The sequence below is a fragment of the Onychostoma macrolepis genome, chromosome 09 (genome assembly GCF_012432095.1).
Source record: "Onychostoma macrolepis isolate SWU-2019 chromosome 09, ASM1243209v1, whole genome shotgun sequence".
Classification (NCBI taxonomy): domain Eukaryota; kingdom Metazoa; phylum Chordata; class Actinopteri; order Cypriniformes; family Cyprinidae; genus Onychostoma; species Onychostoma macrolepis.
The window spans coordinates 23,525,212-23,535,696 of record NC_081163.1 but is presented as its reverse complement, the minus strand read 5'-3'; positions in this window follow the sequence as shown (position 1 = coordinate 23,535,696).

The window sequence follows — 10,485 nt, the reverse complement described above, 5'->3', positions numbered from 1 at the left end:
ATTTATGTTATGTTAAATTAATACTTGTGTATAAATGTATTTATTCTTTGGAATGTTTTATTTTATTCTGTTCTTTTTAAATTTGATTCATATTCGGTTTTTCATCTTTATTCATCTTTTCTTGAAAAAATTAAACCTATTAATTTACTCAAATTGCCTATAGTTGAATATTGTGAATTCAATAAATTGCCATGATGTGACACATCTGTCTGTCTAATTATAATTTCATGCTAGCAGTGAATAGCTACATGCTAATAGTGATTAGCTAAGTGTTAAATCAGGCTAAGAACATACGAATAACTCTATAAATCTACATAGTAATGATGTGTGACAACTACCAACCGCTTAGCAATACGCTTAGTAACCTCCCAGTTATAGAGGTGTGCTATATCTTTTATAAGTAATTGAGTGTACGATGTCTGCCTGATGGATGAAAAATTCTAAAAGTCCCATAGACTTAACATTGGCACAAAATTAGTGAGATTATATCTTTGGATCAGGAGGTCACAGAGACTTGGGGGAGGGCTCTTTTGACTCGGCCTATCAAGCAGCCAATAAGTACTGACATGACAACTTCATAGCTATGCCCTAGCAACCACTTACAGCACCCTAGCAACCGTAAAAGGACATTAATAAACAATTTTCAGCACCAAAACATTGTAGAAACATGGGGTTGGGCTCTGTTGATTCAGACTGTCAAATAGTCTTTAAATATCATCCCATAAACTGTATAGCCACACCATAGCAACCATTTAGAGTACCTTAGCAACTGAACAAACACATGAATAAGCAATTTCTCAGCACCAGAAAGTGGTATAGATATGGGGGTGGCCTCTTTTGTTTGGGCTGAAAAACCAGTCTGTAAGTATCACCATGGCGACTGTGCAGCTACACCCTAGCAACCACATAGAGAACCCTAGCAACCGTATAGCAACGTAAAGAAGCCATATCTCAGCTCCACAACATCATACAGACATGGGAGTTGGCTCTCTACAATCGCGCAGAACACTGTAGTATCTGTCCAGTGCCGAGTTTTGCCACTGCAAGCACCACTCACATTTTCTTCAGGAAATGTATATTCTAGTATTGTTATTACTATTCGCCCAGACAAAACTTCGGCACGCTACTCCTCCTGCACCTTTTGTCGTAGACCCATGAATGAGATGTCAAATCATGCGACATATTGAGGAGATGTGTGCTATATCTTTTATAAGTAATTGAGTGTTCGATGTTCGTCTGGTGGACGAAAAAATTTGGGCGAAAAAGTCCCATAGACTTAACATTGGCACAAAATTAGTGAGATTATATCTTTGGATCAGGAGGTCACAGAGACTTGGGGGAGGGCTCATTTGACTCGGCCTATCAAGCAGCCAATAAGTACTGACATGACAACTTCATAGCTATGCCCTAGCAACCACTTTCAGCACCCTAGCAACCGTTAATGGACATTAACAAACAATTTTTCAGCACCAAAACACTGTAGAAACATGGGGTTGGGCTCTGTTGATTCAGACTGTCAAATAGTCTTTAAATATCATCCCATAAACTGTATAGTACACCATAGCAACCATTTAGAGTACCGTAGCAACCATACAAACACATGAATAAGCAATTTCTCAGCACCAGAAAGTGGTATAGATATGGGGTGGCCTCTTTTGATTGGGCTGAAAAACCAGTCTGTAAGTATCACCATGGCGACTGTGCAGCTACACCCCAGCAACCACATAGAGAACCCTAGCAACCGTATAGCAACATAAAGAAGTCATATCTCTGCTCCACAACATCATACAGACATGGGAGTTGGCTCTCTACAATCGTGCAGAACACGGTAGTATCTGCCCAGCGCCGAGTTTTGCCCCAGCAAGCACCACTCACATTTTCTTCAGGAAATGTACATTCTAGTTAGTGGTGCTTGCCAAAGGCAAGGCATCACTATTGTTCTCTTGCATACTTATTATTATTATTCTGCTTATTCTTATTCTTCTTCTGCACAAAACTTCGGTTCGCTACTCCTCCTGCACCGTTTGTCACAGACCCATGAAAGAGGCGTCAAATCGACCGGCTCATTGAGGAGATGTGGGCTATATCTTTTCTAAGCGATCGGACCTACGAAGTTCACACAGCGGACGAAAAAGCGGGCAAAAAAATCCCATTGACTTACATTGGCGGAATGTTCGTGAATTTGAATCTCAACTGTCACTTTCTCACACACACACGCAGGCCCTTAGGAACCCCTTCTCTCTCTCTCTGTAACTCACACACACTCATTTGACTCATCTTTTAAGAAACCAATAAGTAATGACCTATGACCTTCATAGCCACACCCTAGCAACCACTTACAGCACCCTAGCAGCCACCCCATAGACCTCCATTGAAAACAGATCAAAAAGGATATCTTTGGATAAAAGTGTCATATAAACATGCAGGTTTTGCTCTTTTGACTCGTGATTGCAAACAGGACTTTCCTCATGCCTGCTACACATACTAGCAGTGAATAGCTACATGCTAATAGTGATTAGCTAAGTGTTAAATCAGGCTAAGAACATACGAATAACTCTATAGAACTAGATAGTAATGATGTGTGACAACTACCAACCACTTAGCAACACGATAGTAACCGCCCAGTTATAGAGGTGTGCTATATCTTTTATAAGTAATTGAGTGTACGATGTTCATCTGGTGGATGAAAAAATTTGGGCGAAAAAGTCCCATTGACTTAACATTGGCACAAAATTAGTGAGATTATATCTTTGGATCAGGAGGTCACAGAGACTTGGGGGAGGGCTCTTTTGACTCGGCCTATCAAGCAGCCAATAAGTACTGACCTGACAACTTCATAGCTATGCCCTAGCAACCTCTTAAAGCACCCTAGCAACCGTAAAAGAACATTAACAAACAATTTGTCAGCATCAAAACATCGTAGAAACATTGGGTTGGGCTCTGCTGATACAGACTGTCAAAATAGTCTTTAAATATCATCCCGTAAACTATATAGCCACACCATAGCAACCATTTAGAGTACCTTAGTAACTGAACAAACACATGAATATGCAATTTCTCAGCACCAGAAAGTGGTATAGATATGGGGCTGGCCTCTTTTGTTTGGGCTGAAAAACCAGTCTGTAAGTATCACCATGGCGACTGTGCAGCGACACCCTAGCAACCACATACAGAACCCTAGCAACCGTATAGCAACATAAAGAAGCCATATCTCAGCTCCACAATATCATACAGACATGGGAGTTGGCTCTCTAGAATCATACTGAAGGCTATATTGACAGCCTAGTGCCGAGTTTTGCCACTGCAAGCACCACTCACATTTTCTTCAGGAAATGTACATTCTAGTATTGTTATTACTATTCGCCCAGACAAAACTTCGGCACGCTACTCCTCCTGCACCTTTTATCGTAGACCCATGAATGAGATGTCAAATCATGCGACACATTGAGGAGAGGTGTGCTATATCTTTTATAAGTAATTGAGTGTACGATATTCGTCTGGTGGACGAATAAATTTGGGCGAAAAAGTCCCATAGACTTAACATTGGCACAAAATTACTGAGATTATATCTTTAGATCAGGAGGTCACAGAGACTTGGGGGAGGGCTCTTTTGACTCGGCCTATAAAGCAGCCAATAAGTACTGACATGACAACTTCATAGCTATGCCCTAGCAACCACTTACAGCACCCTAGCAACCGTAAAAGGACATTAACAAACAATATTTCAGCACCAAAACATTGTAGAAACATGGGGTTGGGCTCTGTTGATTCAGACTGTCAAATAGTCTTTAAATATCATCCAATAAACTGTATAGCCACACCATAGCAACCATTTAGAGTACCTTAGCAACTGAACAAGCACATGAATAAGCAATTTCTCAGCCCCAGAAAGTGGTATAGATATGGGGGTGGCCTCTTTTGTTTTGGCTGAAAAACCAGTTTGTAAGTATCACCATGGCGACTGTGCAGCTACACCCTAGCAACCACATAGAGAACCCTAGCAACCGTACAGCAACATAAAGCTCAGCAACATATCTCAGCTCCACAATATCATACAGACATGGGAGTTGGCTCTCTACAATCGCGCAGAACACTGTATTATCTGCCCAGCGCCGAGTTTTGCCACGGCAAGCACCACTCACATTTTCTTCAGGAAATGTACATTCTAGTATTGTTATTACTATTCGCCCAGACAAAACTTCGGCACGCTACTCCTCCTGCACCTTTTGTCGTAGACCCATGAATGAGATGTCAAATCATGCGACACATTGAGGAGAGGTGTGCTATATCTTTTATAAGTAATTGAGTGTACGATGTTCGTCTAGTGGACGAATAAATTTGGCCGAAAAAGTCCCATAGACTTAACATTGGCATAAAATTAGTGAGATTATATCTTTGGATCAGGAGGTCACAGAAACTTGGGGGAGGGCTCATTTGACTCAGCCTATCAAGCAGCCAATAAGTACTCACATGACAACTTCATAGCTATGCCCTTGCAACCACTTACAGCACCCTAGCAACCGTAAAAGGGCATTAACAAACAATTTTTAAGCACCAAAACATTGTAGAAACATGGGGTTGGGCTCTGTTGATTCAGACTGTCAAATAGTCTTTAAATACCATTCCATAAACTGTATAGTCACACCATAGCAACCAATTAGAGTACCTTAGCAACTGAATAAACTCATGAATAAGCAATTTCTCAGCAACAGAAAGTGGTATAGATATGGGGGTGGCCTCTTTTGTTTGGGCTGAAAAACCAGTCTGTAAGTATTACCATGGCAACTGTGCAGCTACACCCTAGCAACCACATAGAGAACCCTAGCAACCGTATAGCAACATAAAGAAGCCATATCTCAGCTCCAGAACATCATACAGACATGGGAGTTGGCTCTCTACAATCATGCTGAAAACTTTACTGATGGCCCAGTGCTGAGTTTTGCCACTGCAAGCACCACTCACATTTTCTTCAGGAAATGTACATTCTAGTTAGTGGTGCTTGCCAAAGGCAAGGCATCACTATTATTCTCTTGCATACTTATTATTATTATTCTGCTTCTTCTTCTTATTCTTCTTCTGGACAAAACTTCGGTTCGCTACTCCTCCTGCACCGTTTGTCACAGACCCATGAATGAGGTGTCAAATCGACCGGCTCATTGAGGAGATGTGGGCTATATCTTTTCTAAGCGATCGGCCCTATGATGTTTGCACAGCGGACGAAAAAGCGGGCAAAAAAGTCCCATTGACTTACATTGGCGGAATGTTCGTGAATTTGAATCTCAACTGTCACTTTCTTACACACACACACACACACACGCAGGCCCTTAGAGCCCCTTCTCTCTCTGTCTCTCTCTGTAACTCACACACACTCATTTGACTCCTCTTTTAAGTAACCAATAAGTAATGACCTATGACCTTCATAGCCACACCCTAGCAACCACTTACAGCACCCTAGCAACCACCCTATAGACCTCCATTGAAAACAGATCAAAAGGGATATCTTTGGATAAAAGTGTCATATAAACATGCAGGTTTTGCTCTTTTGACTCGTGATCGCAAACAGGACTTCCCTCATGCATGCTACACATGCTAGCAGTGAATAGCTACATGCTAATAGTGATTAGCTAAGTGTTAAATCAGACTAAGAACACACGAATAACTCTATAAATCTACATAGTAATGATGTGTGATAACTACCAACCGGTTAGCAATACGCTTAGTAACCTCCCAGTTATAAAGGTGTGCTATATGTTTTATAAGTAATTGAGTGTACGATGTTCGTCTGATGGATGAAAAAATTTGGGCGAAAAAGTCCCATAGACTTAACATTGGCACAAAATTAGTGAGATTATATCTTTGGATCAGGAGGTCACAGAGACATGGGGGAGGGCTCTTTTGACTCGGCCTATCAAGCAGCCAATAAGTACTGACATGACAACTTCATACCTATGCCCTAGCAACCACTTACAGCACCCTAGCAACCGTAAAAGGACATTAACAAACAATTTTCCAGCACCAAAACATTGTAGAAACATGGCGTTGGGCTCAGTGGATTCAGACTGTCAAATAGTCTTTAAATATCATGCCATAAACTGTATGGGCACACCATAGCTACCATTTAGAGTACCTTAGCAACTGAACAAACTCATGAATAAGCAATTTCTCAACTCCAGAAAGTGGTATAGATATGGGGGTAGCTTTTGTTTGGGCTGAAAAACCAGTCTGTAAGTATCACCATGGTGACTGTGCAGATACACCCTAGCAACCACATAGAGAACCCTAGCAACCGTTTAGCAACATAAAGAAGCCATATCTCAGCTCCACAACATCATACAGACATGGGAGTTGGCTCTCTACAATCGCGCAGAATACTGTAGTATCTGCCCTGCGCCGAATTTTGCCACTGCAAGCACCACTCACATTTTCTTCAGGAAATGTACATTCTAGTTATTATTATTCTTCTTAGACTAAATTTCTGAATGCATCTCCTCCTAGAGCTTTCAAGCTAGAATCACCAAACTCAGCCCAGCTGTTCAGACTGATCTCACTTAGTGTGCTATATCTTTTCTAACTGATTGGACTTATAGTTTTCATAAAACGGAAGATTAAAAATCATAAAATCCCATTGACTTACCATTACGGAATGTTCAAATGAGCCAAGACAATTCAAACTCCAACTGTCAAAATACAACTTTTAAACTCCCAGAATCCTTTGAGATTCAATCAAGCTTCCCTTCTATGTACTATTTCTAATCCATTCAAACTCATCTATCTAATATTTCTAATCTTTCTATCTATCCTAGCAACATACTAACCATGCTAGAAACATGCTAGGGACATGCTAGTCACTTGCTAGTCATGCTAGCAACATGCTAGTAACATGCTAATCATGTTAGAAACATGCTAGCGACATGCTAGTCACTTGCTAGTCATGCTAGCAACATGTTAGTAGCATGCTAATCATGTTAGAAACATGCTAGCGACATGCTAGTCACTTGCTAATCATGCTAGTAACATGCTAATCATGTTAGAAACATGCTAGCGACATGCTAGTCACTTGCTAATCATGTTAGTAACATGCTAATCATGTTAAAAACATGCTAGCGAGATGCTAGTCATGCTAGCAACATGCTAGTAACATGCTAATCATGTTAGAAACATGCTAATCATGATAGAAACATGCTAGCGACATACTAGTCACTTGCTAGTCATGCTAGCAACATGCTAGTAACATGCTAGCGTCATGCTAGTCACTTGCTAGTCATGGTAGCAAGATGCTACTCACTTGCTAATCATGCTAGCAACATGCTAATCATGATAGAAACATGCTAGTGACATGCTAGTCACTTGCTAGTCATGCTAGCAAGATGCTAGTCACTTGCTAATCATGCTAGCAACATGCTAGTAACATGCTAATCATGTTAGAAACATGCTAGCGACATGCTAGTCACTTGTTAGTCATGCTAGCAAGATGCTAGTCACTTGCTAATCATGCTAGCAACATGCTAATCGTGTTAGAAACATGCTAGCGACATGCTAGTCACATGCTAATCATGTTAGAAACATGCTAGCAACATGCTAGTCACTTGCTAGTCATGCTAGCGACATGCTAGTAACATGCTAATCGACTTAGAAACATGCTAACGACATGCTAGTCACTTGCTAGTCATGCTAACGACATGCTAGTCACATGCTAATCATGTTAGAAACATGCTAGCAACATGCTAGTCACTTGCTAGTCATGCTAACGACATGCTAGTCACTTGCTAGTCATGCTAGCAAGATGCTAGTAACATGCTAATCATGTTAGAAACATGCTAGCGACATGCTAGTCACTTGCTAGTCATGCTAGCGACATGCTAGTCACTTGCTAGTCATGCTAGCGACATGCTAGTCACTTGCTAGTCATGCTAACGACATGCTAGTCACTTGCTAGTCATGCTAACGACATGCTAGTCACTTGCTAGTCATGCTAGCAAGATGCTAGTCACTTGCTAATCATGCTAGCAACATGCTAGTAACATGCTAATCATGTTAGAAACATGCTAGCGACATGCTAGTAACATGCTAATCATGTTAGAAACATGCTAGCGACATGCTAGTCAATTGCTAGTCATGCTAGCGACATGCTAGTCACTTGCTAGTCATGTTAGAAACATGCTAGCGACATGCTAATCATGTTAGAAACATGCTAGCGACATGCTAGTCACTTGCTAGTCTAGTCATGCTAGCAAGATGCTAATCATGCTATCAACCTTTTTCTGGTTTTTACCTTTTAAAAACCAGTAAATGAATATTTAACTAGCCTATTTCAAACTGAAAACCTTTAAACTTCAAGCTTTCACAACTGCTTTAAACATTCAGGCTAGGCTTTCTCAAGCCAACCTAAAGTTTGTCTCGACGAACTTTTTAATCTAGTTATTATTATTCTTTTTCTGAGACAAAAATTTCTGACTGCTACTCCTCCTAGAGCTTTAACTCTACAAACTCCAAACTCAGCCCAAGTCTTGAGATTGATCTGACTTAGCGTGCTATATCTTTTCTAACTAATACGACTCACGGTTTTCATAAAAATAAAGATTAAAAATCATAAAAAATCCCATAGACTTACATTGACGGAATGTTCAGATGAGCCAAGACTATTCAAACTCCAACTGTCAAAATTTAAATCTAAACACACTGAAGCCCATTAGACTCGATCAGACTTCCCTTCTATGTACTATTTCTAACCCATTTAAACTCATCTATCTATCTCTCTATCTATCTATCTATCTATCTATCTATCAGACTTCCCTTCTATGTACTATTTCTAACCCAATCAAACTCATCTATCTATCTATCTATCTATCTATCTATCTATCAGACTTCCCTTCGATGGGTTAGAAATAGTACAATCAAACTCATCTATCTATCTATCTATCTATCTATCTATCTCTATCTATCTATCTATCTATCTATCTATCTATCTATCTATCATCTGACTGTATCTATCTATCTATCATCTGACTGTATCTATCTATCTATCTATCTATCATCTATCTATCTATCTATCTATCTATCTATCTATCAACCACATAACAACACCACCCCGGGTACCTTAGCAACCGCAATGCAACACCCTAGCAACCACCCCGGGTACCCAAGCAACAGCATAGCAACACCTTAGCAACCACCCCAAGTACCCTAACAACACCCTAGCAACCACCCCGGGAACCTTAGCAACCACATAGCAACACCCTATATCTTTTCTAACTGATCAAACTTTTGGTTTTCATAAAAATGAAGATTAAAAATCTTAAATTACATTAGACTTACATTGACGGAATGTTCAAACTCCCGCTGTCAAAATTCAAACTTAAACTCCCAGAATCGTTTGAGACTCAAACAAGCTTCCCTTCTATGTACTATTTCTAACCCATTCAAAGTCATTCAAACTCATCAATCTATTATTTCTAATCTATCTATCCTAGCGACATGCTAATCATGCTAGAAACATGCTAATCCATCCTAGAAACATGCTAGTAACTTGCTAATCATGCTAGCACCATACTTGTCACTTGCTAATCATGCTAGCGACATGCTAGTCACTTGCTAATCATGCTAGAAACATGCTAGCGACATGCTAGTAACTTTGCTAATCATGCTAGTAACATGTTAAACATGCTATAAACATGCTAGTCACTTGCTAATCATGCTATAAACATGCTAGCGACATGCTAGTAACATGCTAATCATCCTAGAAACATGCTAGCAACATGCTAGTAACTTGCTGATCATCATCTCTGACAGACTGTATTGCCTTTAAAACATTCAAACTTTAAGCTTTTAAACTACTTTGTTTAAAAAAAACGTCTCTGGGGTTCATCTAGGTGTCCTGATCTCCGCTGACATTCAGGGCTGTAGAGGTCATCTCTAGGTGCTGATCTACCATTTGATCTGGATACGGACTGGATCAGGTCGCTACGGTTATCTCGGAATAAGAAAGAAACAGAGTAATATTAGCGTACATGCTATTCTTATTGCAATGTAACAAGTACATCGGGTGTTATGGAAGTGTTCCCGGTTCTGGTTGACCTAATTAATGCAGCCTAATTAATCCTTTAACGGATTTGAATATTAGAAGCGTATTGGTGTGTTATGTGTATGCCAGGTTAAAGAGATGGGTCTTTAATCTAGATTTAAACTGACAGAGTGGGTCTGCCTCCCGAACAGTGTTAGGTAGATTGTTCCAGAGTTTGGGCGCTAAATAGGAAAAGGATCTGCCGCCCGCGGTTGATTTTGATATTCTTGATATTATCAAATGGCCAGAGTTTTGAGAACGCAGTGGACGTGGAGGACTATAATGCGATAAGAGCTCGCTCAACTACTGAGGAGCTAAACCATTCAGGGCTTTATAAGTAATTAACAAGATTTTAAAATCTATACGATGTTTAATAGGTAGCCAGTGCAGTGTTGACAGAACCGGGCTAATGTGGTCACACTTCC